The sequence below is a fragment of the Delphinus delphis genome, chromosome 14 (genome assembly GCF_949987515.2).
Source record: "Delphinus delphis chromosome 14, mDelDel1.2, whole genome shotgun sequence".
Lineage (NCBI taxonomy): Eukaryota > Metazoa > Chordata > Mammalia > Artiodactyla > Delphinidae > Delphinus > Delphinus delphis.
Window position 1 is genome coordinate 82,262,666 of NC_082696.1, and position 9,703 is coordinate 82,272,368.

The 9,703-nt window shown below is 42.2% G+C and overlaps 1 pseudogene; it reads right to left on the reverse strand.

Annotated features, from left to right (window-relative positions):
- Positions 1–6,442: 6,442 nt before the first annotated feature.
- On the reverse strand, positions 6,443–8,194 carry LOC132437185 (tigger transposable element-derived protein 1-like; annotated as a pseudogene).
- Between the last annotated feature and the right edge of the window lie 1,509 nt (positions 8,195–9,703).

Consider the following 9,703-nt stretch of genomic DNA (forward strand, 5'->3'; position numbering starts at 1 on the left):
TCTTCCATAGTCTAACTCCCTCTGCAGATAGGCAACTGTCTGCCTCTCCAGGGGAGCCTGGCCATAAATAGTGAGTGCAGAGATGGTTTTCACTCACTTCTCCCTTCAGCGGCTCCTGGCACTTATCTGTAGATAGAATTTTTTTTTTTTTTTTTTTTTTTTTTTTGCGGTACGCAGGCCTCTCACTGTTGTGGCCTCTCCCGTTGCGGAGCACAGGCTCCGGACGCGCAGGCTCAGCGGTCATGGCTCACGGGCCCAGCCGCTCTGCGACACGTGGAATCCTCCCGGACCGGGGCACGAACCTGTGTCCCCTGCAACGGCAGGCGGACTCTCAACCACTGCGCCACCAGGGAAGCCCTGTAGATAGGCTTTTGACGGGTACTGGAATCGATTCATTTGTAAGAATGTTCTAGGAGCTCTGCTGCCAACTAGAGTGCAGACACAGACTGTACATCACCATGTATGAACTGCAGGCTGGGTTTGCATAAATGGCCCTATACCTTGTAGATAAACGAGGGTTCATCTACCTTCTGCAGCTCCACAGGGGGAAAACTGCCTGCATGTTGGCTCAGGAAATGTTTGAGCTCTGACGTTTGAGTCCTTGACAAGCCAGTGCATTTCTGTTTGCTTCCTGAACTGGGACAAGTATAAACAGTATCTGAGTAGCTTTTTGTTCCAGTGTTTAAATGTATTTGTCTAACGTGCTGTCACTTAGGCAGAAGGTATGGCTGTGTAGCTTCCAGGGCCTCAGAGCATCTCATAAATCATAAAGGAAGGATTTGAACAAAGAATTGACCCACTCACTTCTGCGAAAGCGTGGCACATCTGTCCAATCTATCATACCTAAATGTGATGTGCATTGTCTCAAGATGCCTTTACTAGGCAGCATGTAACTCTTTGCCTAAATGTCCATCATATGCATTTTCGAATTACCTAGGATGGGACAGATCTTCCTTTGGCTGGTTTGTACATTATGACTCAGGTGTTGGAAGACATTCTGTGTTTAAAGAATGAGCTTGTGAGCTCATGAGTACGTATGGCTCACTTTTGCCAAAATTTATTCGAATAAATCCATCAAATATTTGAGGTTACCTATAGTATGGAGACCCTGGAAATAAAGATAAAACAAAAGAAATTATATCCCAGTCCTTTAAAAGTCTACATTCTCACTGAGCATAAAAGATCAAACACATGACTCAAAGAATGTAATGCAGTGTGTAATCTCAGTTGTCCAAATCCATTGCACTTACTTTTAAATAGGAAAAGAGAAGAAAAATACTTCAGGATGTAGATACAGCATCAACTGCTTTGACTAGTTCATAAAATGTGGTCAAATGGAGAGGGCAAGGGGCCAGTCCAGCATCAGCAAAAGCATAGAGGTGTGGGAATAAGCATAACTGATTCAACAAGTTCTAAAAATATCAACTTGTCTGCAAGAGAAATTTCCTATAGGAAAATGTGTCACTTGGGATGAGTTACAAGTGCAGAGAAATCTTAATTAGTGGAGGATTTTGTTTAACATAGAATTGCATTTCCCACTCATGTAAAAACCCAGAGCTGGGCTTCCCTGGTGGCGCAGTGGTTGAGAGTCCACCTGCCGATGCAGGGGACACGGGTTCGTGCCCCGGTCCGGGAAGATCCCACATGCCGCGGAGCGGCTGGGCCCGTGAGCCATGGCCGCTGAGCCTGCGCGTCCGGAGCCTGTGCTCCGCAACGGGAGAGGCCACAACAGTGAGAGGTCCGCGTACCGCAAAAACAAAACAAAACAAAAAAAACACCCCAGAGCTATGTGATCTGAGGACTCTGATGTCAAGAACCCAGGATCTTTCCATTGTGTGGCTCTGTCATGTATTAGCTCCCTGTCAAATCATCTGATTGTGCATGCTGGCTTTTCCAGTCATCTGGGCATCATTCCAGCTGGAAGAAAAGGCACACTTTCATCCTTTAAAGTCACTTCCTTCCTTGGAGGACAATTCCTGGAAATGGCATGCACAAGTCCACTGAATTCTCACGAATTTCATTGGCCACAAGACACAAGGGAAGCTGAGAAGTGTAGTCTTCATTTCAGGCTGTCATGTGCTTAGCTTAACAAAATTAGAGAAAGTAAGAATAAATGTAGGGAACAGAAAGACATCAGTGCCACAGAGAGTGATGAGAAATAAGGTGGAACACTTAGAGAGTCTAGATCAGGACTCTGCAAATGTTTTCTCTGAAGGACTAGATAGTAAATATTTTAGGCTTTGTGAGCTCTACAGTCGTTGGTATAACTTACTCAACTCCACCACAGACAGCAGTGAAAAAGCGACCATAGACAATAAGCAAACAAATGATCATGGCTGTGCTCCAATAAAACCTAATTTCCAAAGAGCAGGTGGAGAGCACAATTTGGCTCACAGACTATAATTTTTGATTCCTGGTCTAGATTATAAACTTGACTTGGAAATTTCGTGTGCAGGGCAATGTGAGGACTGAGCATGCCGTGGTAGAAGGAGCACTGAACTGTTGTTTGGAAACCTGAGGCCCTGTCCTGGTCTATCACAAGTTAGATTTGCAAATTTGAGGAAGTCATTTTGCCTCACAGAGTAACAGTGTCCTCATTTTCCTAATGAGGGGATTGAATAGAAAGTCTCTAATGTTATTTTCAATTCAAAAAGACTGTGGAGATGGTGGACTTAAGATGTCTAATTGGAAAACTGTTGCAGGGATCCTGGTGTGAAATGGAGAAGCTAGGGAACTAGCAGGAAAAATGGAAAGAAAATTTCAAAGACAATTTAAAAGGAAAACAAACAGAAAACAAGTGGTGATTAGATAGATAAGGTAGTTAAGGAAAGTCATAAAATGCCTGGAAGGTTTTGAGCAGTGGGGCTGAGAGAATGTTGATCCCACATCACAGACAGAAACATAGAAGGGGATACATCTTCAGTAAAAATTCCAGGGAGAATGATTCTTCTCCACTCAGATTTTTCCTTCTTTGTCAAGGGTCAGCAAACTTTTTCTGTGAAGGGCCAAAGAGCAAATACCTTAGGCTTTATGTGCCATACAGTCTGTCACAAACACTCAACTTTGCCACTGTATGGTGACAGCAGCCACAGACAACATGTAAGCAAAGGGGCATGGTTGTGTTCCGATAAAATTTTATTTATGGACACTGAAATGTAAGCTTCCTGTAGTGTTCATGGGTCAGAAAATATTATCCTTCTTTTGATTTTCTTCAATCATTAAAAAAATGTACAACGTATTTTCAGCTTGCAGGCTGTACAAAAACATGTGATGGGCCCATGGGCCATAGTTTGCTGACTCCTAGCCTGTGTGCAAGCAATTCTCTAGATTTCTCATCTTTCCCAACCATCTCTTTTTGGAAGTCTGTGGAGAGAAACTGGGCATGTGTAGCTCTAGCCCTTCTGTTCCCTTTGGTCTTGGAAGCTAGAGCTACCCTCCATTCTGCTCCCGTCAGTTGGGGATGTAATACAAGACATAATGAGCGAAACTTCTCTGGTCAAGGCAAGGTACCTCTGTTTATTTCCGAGAAATTCTTTCGTCCTCAGATATAATCTGCATCCTCCCATCCAGGTTTACCTGAGTGACATTCTGACCTGCCACAAATTGATCTTATTGGGTTCAGAATTTGAACAGTAAGAGAGAGCTATTTATCAGGTGACCTCAAAGACCTTGGAAGTTGGCACGCGTTCCCAGAGGCCAAAAAAACCATTGCTTCAGAGATTTGACCACAGTCAGTGGTGACTGGGCTAGTGCCTAGGACATGGGAGTTAATGGGTAAGTGACTGGATGTGTAAACACGAAAGCGTGGGAAGGTCCACCTTGATCCTAGGAATAGGATTCTGGAATGGGGGTAGGGGCCAGAGGTAAGTTGACTGTAACAAAACTGGGGTTATCTTCCTTCAACTCTGAAACTGCCCATCAGCTGATACACGCAGTTGTCAATGGTTTTGACTCAAGCTCTTAGGACTGATAAGAAAGCCTGGGACAACAGAGAACTTCATTTAAACCATTAAGCCCTTCCTGTTACCGAAACATGGGCTTGACTTTAGAGACAGAAACATAACCAATATACGTTTTTTAAATTTTAAGGAGCTGCTTGAGAAAAAAAAGAGTTAACTCCCTTTTGGTAAAAAGCATGCTGTTGCACGTCTCAGAAGCAGAGAGGGAGAAAATCCATTAAAAAGAGATTTATTTGGACTCCTAATTAATGCATCTAAATACAACAGGCAAATTGACAGCAATTACTGGAACTGTTACCCAGATTTAAAACCAGTGCTAAAGGAGTTTACATTTCAGCTTTGTAAGCAATCTGGTCTCTCCTTTTTTTTCATTCACCCCTTCTTAAGGTTTTTCTGCTCTTCTAGACAAGTTGGTCTAGAAAAGACCCTGGGCTTGTATCCCATTCTGTGGCATCTGTGCATGGTATCTCCCTTACTCAGTACACATTCCATGTGGCCTGTCCAAATGCAACCCACTCTTCAACACAAAGCCCAAGTTCCACTTCCTTTAGGATATATTCCCTGACTATTCCAACCCTGATTCATTTTCCCCTTCTGTAAACTCTTACAGCTCAAAAAATGTATTCCCTTTCTTCAGGAAGATGGATGTTGTTAACATTCAAGACCTACCCACGTTGGGCATACACTGGTCTTGACAAAACTATAGAAGAGTATTTCCTAGATCTGCACATGAATTTTGTTGCATAGTATTTATAAAGTGGTTTAATATATATTGACTAACTATAAATGGCACTCTGGTAACAGTTGCTATTTGTGTGATTGGGCCTAATCAAGACAGGTTGTGACTTAGGTTCACTCTCCAGGGCTTTAAAGTAACTCCATCCCTTTTTCTATTGAAGGAAGCCTAGCTGAATACAAGTGAAAGTGAAGTTTGGTACTATGTGGTATCCCATGTGCCTACTGCTGAGAAAAATAAACCAGCCAACATTTAGTGGCTTAAAACAACAATATTAATTTTGCTCACAAATCTACAATTGGGCATGGATGGTGGGATGGGTCCACTTTGTGTCACTAGGGGTGACTCCGTGAGGGGCCAGAGGGTCACATCCAAAATGCCTCATGGGTGGAACATGGATGTGAAATTGGTGCTGGCAGCTGGCGGGAAGCTCAGCCAGAGCAGGGAGACCAAGGCCCGGCTTCCTTTCCACGTAGGCCTCCCCGTGGGCTGCTTGGGCTTTCTCACAAGCGATAACTGATTTCCAAGAGCAAACATCCCAAGGAAACAAGGGGAGAGCACAGGGCACGGCTATGACCGTGCCTCAGAAGTCACTGATGTCTATCTTCCCTTCTCTGTTGGTTGAGGCAGTCTCAGAAGCCTACTTAGGTCCAAAGGAAGGGAGCATAAATGCAGCCTCTTGACAGAGAGTAGAAAGGGTCTAGAAGAGGATGTGGTGTAGGAGGTATTGTTGCAGTCTTCTTTGGAATATACGACCCGTCACAATGGCGTTTACTGTGAATGAATGGACTGCAATGCTCTAGTATTTTAACCACATTTTTGTAGAGGATCCGCTGGTTTATAATCCAGTGTTCTGGATTTAATTTTAAATTGGCCTTAAATTATTTTCCCCTGCTTGCAGGTGTACATGGCTTAGTCCCCAAACTAGTTTAAAGGGCAAGGGCCATATCTATGGTTTCTAACCACTCACAAGCCTTGGTGGAATGCTGGACATCTAGGTGATTCAGGAAGTACACATTGGAAGGTGAGTAGAGAAGGGTTTGTGCCATAAAGTCTGTCTAAATAAAGAAATGAGGCTTATGCTTTAAGCAAAACCTATAGAAGTGGTAAAGAGACTGGCCCACAAACTCTCTCTCACCTTAGCCTCATCATGCGGTTGTCTCCTGTACTCGGGGGTGTAAAATGTTGCAGAATTCGGGAACAATTATGATGGAGGAATGGTGGGGATCAAGCCCAGTGTGATTACACTCCCTGAACCAGGTGATAAATCCACATAGCTGGGCAGAGGGAAGCAGTTATGAAACTCAGGTGGCTTCTGTCTCTGTCCTAAGCATCACCTAAAAAATATTTTTAAGAAACTCCATGCTTTATTTGCTCCTATCTTGGAACTCTAAATTCCACGTTGATCTTTCTCTGTCTTCTGTGTGTGTGTGTGCATAAGCACGTGTGTGTTTAATACCTTGGAATGATTGTATACTTTTGATGAAACTTACCTTTAAAATGGAAATAAAAAGAAATAAGGATTTGGTTTGTACAAACATACCTCTGAGATATTGCAGGTTCATTTCCAGACCACCACAATACAGTGAATATTGCAATAAAGTTACTCACACACATTTTTTGGTTTCCCAGGGCATATAAAAGTTATGTTTACACTATACTATAGTCTATTAAGTGTGCAATAGCATTATGTCTAAGAAAACAATGAACACACCTTAATTAAAAAATACTTTATTGCAAAAAAACTCTAACCATCATCTGAGTCTTCAGAGAGTCTGAATCTTTTTGCTGGTGGAGGGACTTACCCCGATGTTGATGGCTGCTGACTCATCAGGGTGGCCACTTCTGAAGGCTGGGGCAGCCGGGGCAATTTCTTAAAACAGGACAACAGTGATGTTTGACACACGGATTGACTCTTTCTTTCATTAATGATTTCTCTCTAGCACGCAATGCTGTTTGATAATATTTTACCCACAGGAGAACTTCTTTCAAAATCGGAGTCCATCCTTTCAAACCCTGCCACTGCTTTATCAACTAAGTTTATGTCATATTCTAAATCCTGTGTTGTAATTTCAACAATCTTCACAGCATCTTCACCAGGAGTAGATTGCATCTCAAGAAAACGTTTTCTCTGCTCATCCATAGAAAGTAACGCCTCATTCATTCAAGTTTTATCGTGAGATTGCAGCAATTCAGTCACACCTTCAGGCTCCACTTCTAATTCTAGTTCTCTTGCTGTTTCCACCACATCTGCAGTTACTTCCCCAACTGAAGTCTGAACCCCTTCAAGTCATCCCTGAGGGTTGGAATCAACTTCTTCCAAACTCCTGTTAATGTTGATATTTTGACCTCTTCCCATTAATCATGAGTGTTCTTAATGTCATCTAGAATGGTGAATCCTTTCCAGAAGGTTTTCAATTTACTTTTCCCACATCCATCAGAGGAATCACTCTCTGTGGCAGTTATAGCCTTACAAAATACATTTCTTAAATCATGAGACTTGAAAGTCAAAATCGCTCCTTGATCCATGGGCTGACAAATGGATGTTATATTACCAGGCATAAAAAGAACATGAATCTCATTGTACATTTCCACCAGAGCTCTTGGGTGACCAGGTGCATTATTAATGAACAGTAATATTTTGAAAGAAATCTTCTTGTCTGAGCAATACAGTGGGCTTAAAACATTCAGTAAACCATGTTGTAAACAGATGGGCTGTCATCCAGGCTTTGTTGTTCCGTTTATAGAGCACAGGCAGAGTAGAATTAGAATAATTCTTAAGGGCCCTGGGATTTTTCAGAATGGTGAATGAGCACCGGCCTCAAGTTAAGTCACCAGCTGCAATAACCTCTAACAAGAGAGTCAGCCTGTCCTTTGAGGCTTTGAAGCCAAGCATTGACGTCTCCTCTCGAGCTATGAAAGTCCTAGATGGCATCTTCTTCCAATAGAAGATCGTTTCACCTACATTGAAAATCTGTTGTTTGTGTAGCCACCTTTATTAATTATCTTAGCTAGATCGTTTGGGTAACTTGCTGAAGTTTCTATATCAGCACTTGCTGTTTCATCTTGTACTTTCTTTAAACCTCATTAAACAACCTCTGCAACTCCGAAGTTTTCTTCTATAGTTTCCTAACCTCTCTCAGCCTTCAGAGAATTGAAGGGAGTTAGGATCTGGCTCTGGATCAGGCTTTGGCTTAAGGAAATGTTGTGGCTTGTTTGATCTTCTATCCAGACACTAGGAGTTTGCTATCTCCATATCAGCAATAAGGCTGTTTCACTTTCTTATCATTTGTGTGTTCACTGGGGTAGCATTTTTAATTTCCTTCAAGAACTTTTCATTTGCATCCACAACTCAGCTGCCTGTTTGGCACAAGAGGCCTAGCTTTCAGTCTGTCTTGGCTTTGGACGTGCTTTCCTCACTAAGCTTCATCATTTCTAGCTTTTGACTTAAAGTGAGAGATGTGTGACTCTTCTTTTCACTTGAACACTTGGAGGCCATTGTGGGTTTTTTAAATTGGCCTCATTTCAATATTGTTGTGTCTCAGGGAATAGAGAGGCCCAAGGAGGAAAGAGATAAGAGAATGGCTGGTGGGTAGAGCAGTCAGAACACAAAAAACATTTATTGATTACATTTGCCATCTCATATGGGCACAGTTCATGGTGTCCCAAAACAATTATAGTAGTAACATCAAAGATCACTGATCACACATCACCACAGCAAATATAATAATAATGAAAACGTTTGAAATATTCCAAAATTGCAAAAATATGACAGAGACACTAGTGAGCAAATGCTGTTGGAAGAATGGTGCCAATAGACTTGCTCCATGCGGAGTTGCCACAAACCTTCAACTTGTGAAAAATGCAATATCTGTAAAGCACCATGAAGTGAGATGCAGTAAAATGAGATGTGTCTGTAATTGTAGGTGAGGAAAATTTTTCCCTTCTACTCTTCTAGGTTCTTTGGTTGGTCTAAAAATTAAATTGACATAAGACAAATTAATGGGAGAAGAAAGCAAATTTAATTTTGTAAATATGGGAGCTCCAAGGATATGAGGTGCTCAGACAGTTAACTGAGGTTTATACAACATCCCGAGCTAAGGAGAAGGGGATAGGGGTCTGCGGCTTCAAAAAGGAGGAAGAGAACTCACAGGAAGGGGAAGAGCAAAGAACAGCTAAACAAATGTTTGCCCTCAGATGTCTTTCTCATATAAAAAGTTATCTCTGGTCATAGCTCTTTTCCTGGTCCAGGCCCCCTGTATAAACTCTTCTAGGCAGTTAAGGAAGAGGTTAAAAACAAAAAACCCAACTCTTCATGAGTTTGTTAGGCCTTGATTGCCATCAGCTTAAAATAACCCACGTGCCAACGTGGCATATTTTGGGCTCATATATTCCACTCCTGTTTGTAATACTTCTCAATCTGAGCATGATTTAATTCACAACTTATCATTGTGTCTGGTGAGCAGACTTCCAAGATAGTGTTCATGCCTTTGTGTAATTCCCTCTTTTGAGTATGGACTGGACCTAGTAACTTGTTTCTAAAAAGCAGAGCACATTAAAGTGATAGGATGTCACTTCCATGATTATGAGACAAAAGACTCTGCCTTCCATGTTGGTGAGATGCTCTTTCCTGCTAGAAGGTTCTCTGTTGCATTCTCAGGTTTCTTGCTTTGAGGAAACAAGCTACTGTGTTGAGGAGACTCATGTGGCAAGAAGCCAAGGGTGGCCTCTGGCTATCGGAAGTGCCCTCAGTCCAAAACCCACAAGGAATTAATTCCTGCCATCAACCACACAAATGAGCTCGCAGGTGGATTCTTCCCTAGTTGGGCAGCCTGGCCACCAGCTTTATTACAGCCTGTGAGAGACCCTGAAGCAGGAGATGTAGCTAAGGTTCATCTAGTTCCCTGATCTACAGAAACTGAGGTAATACATTTTGTTGTTCGAAGCCACAAAATGTTGGAGTAGGTAGTTACACCACAATAGATAATTAATACACTGTGATGACTAC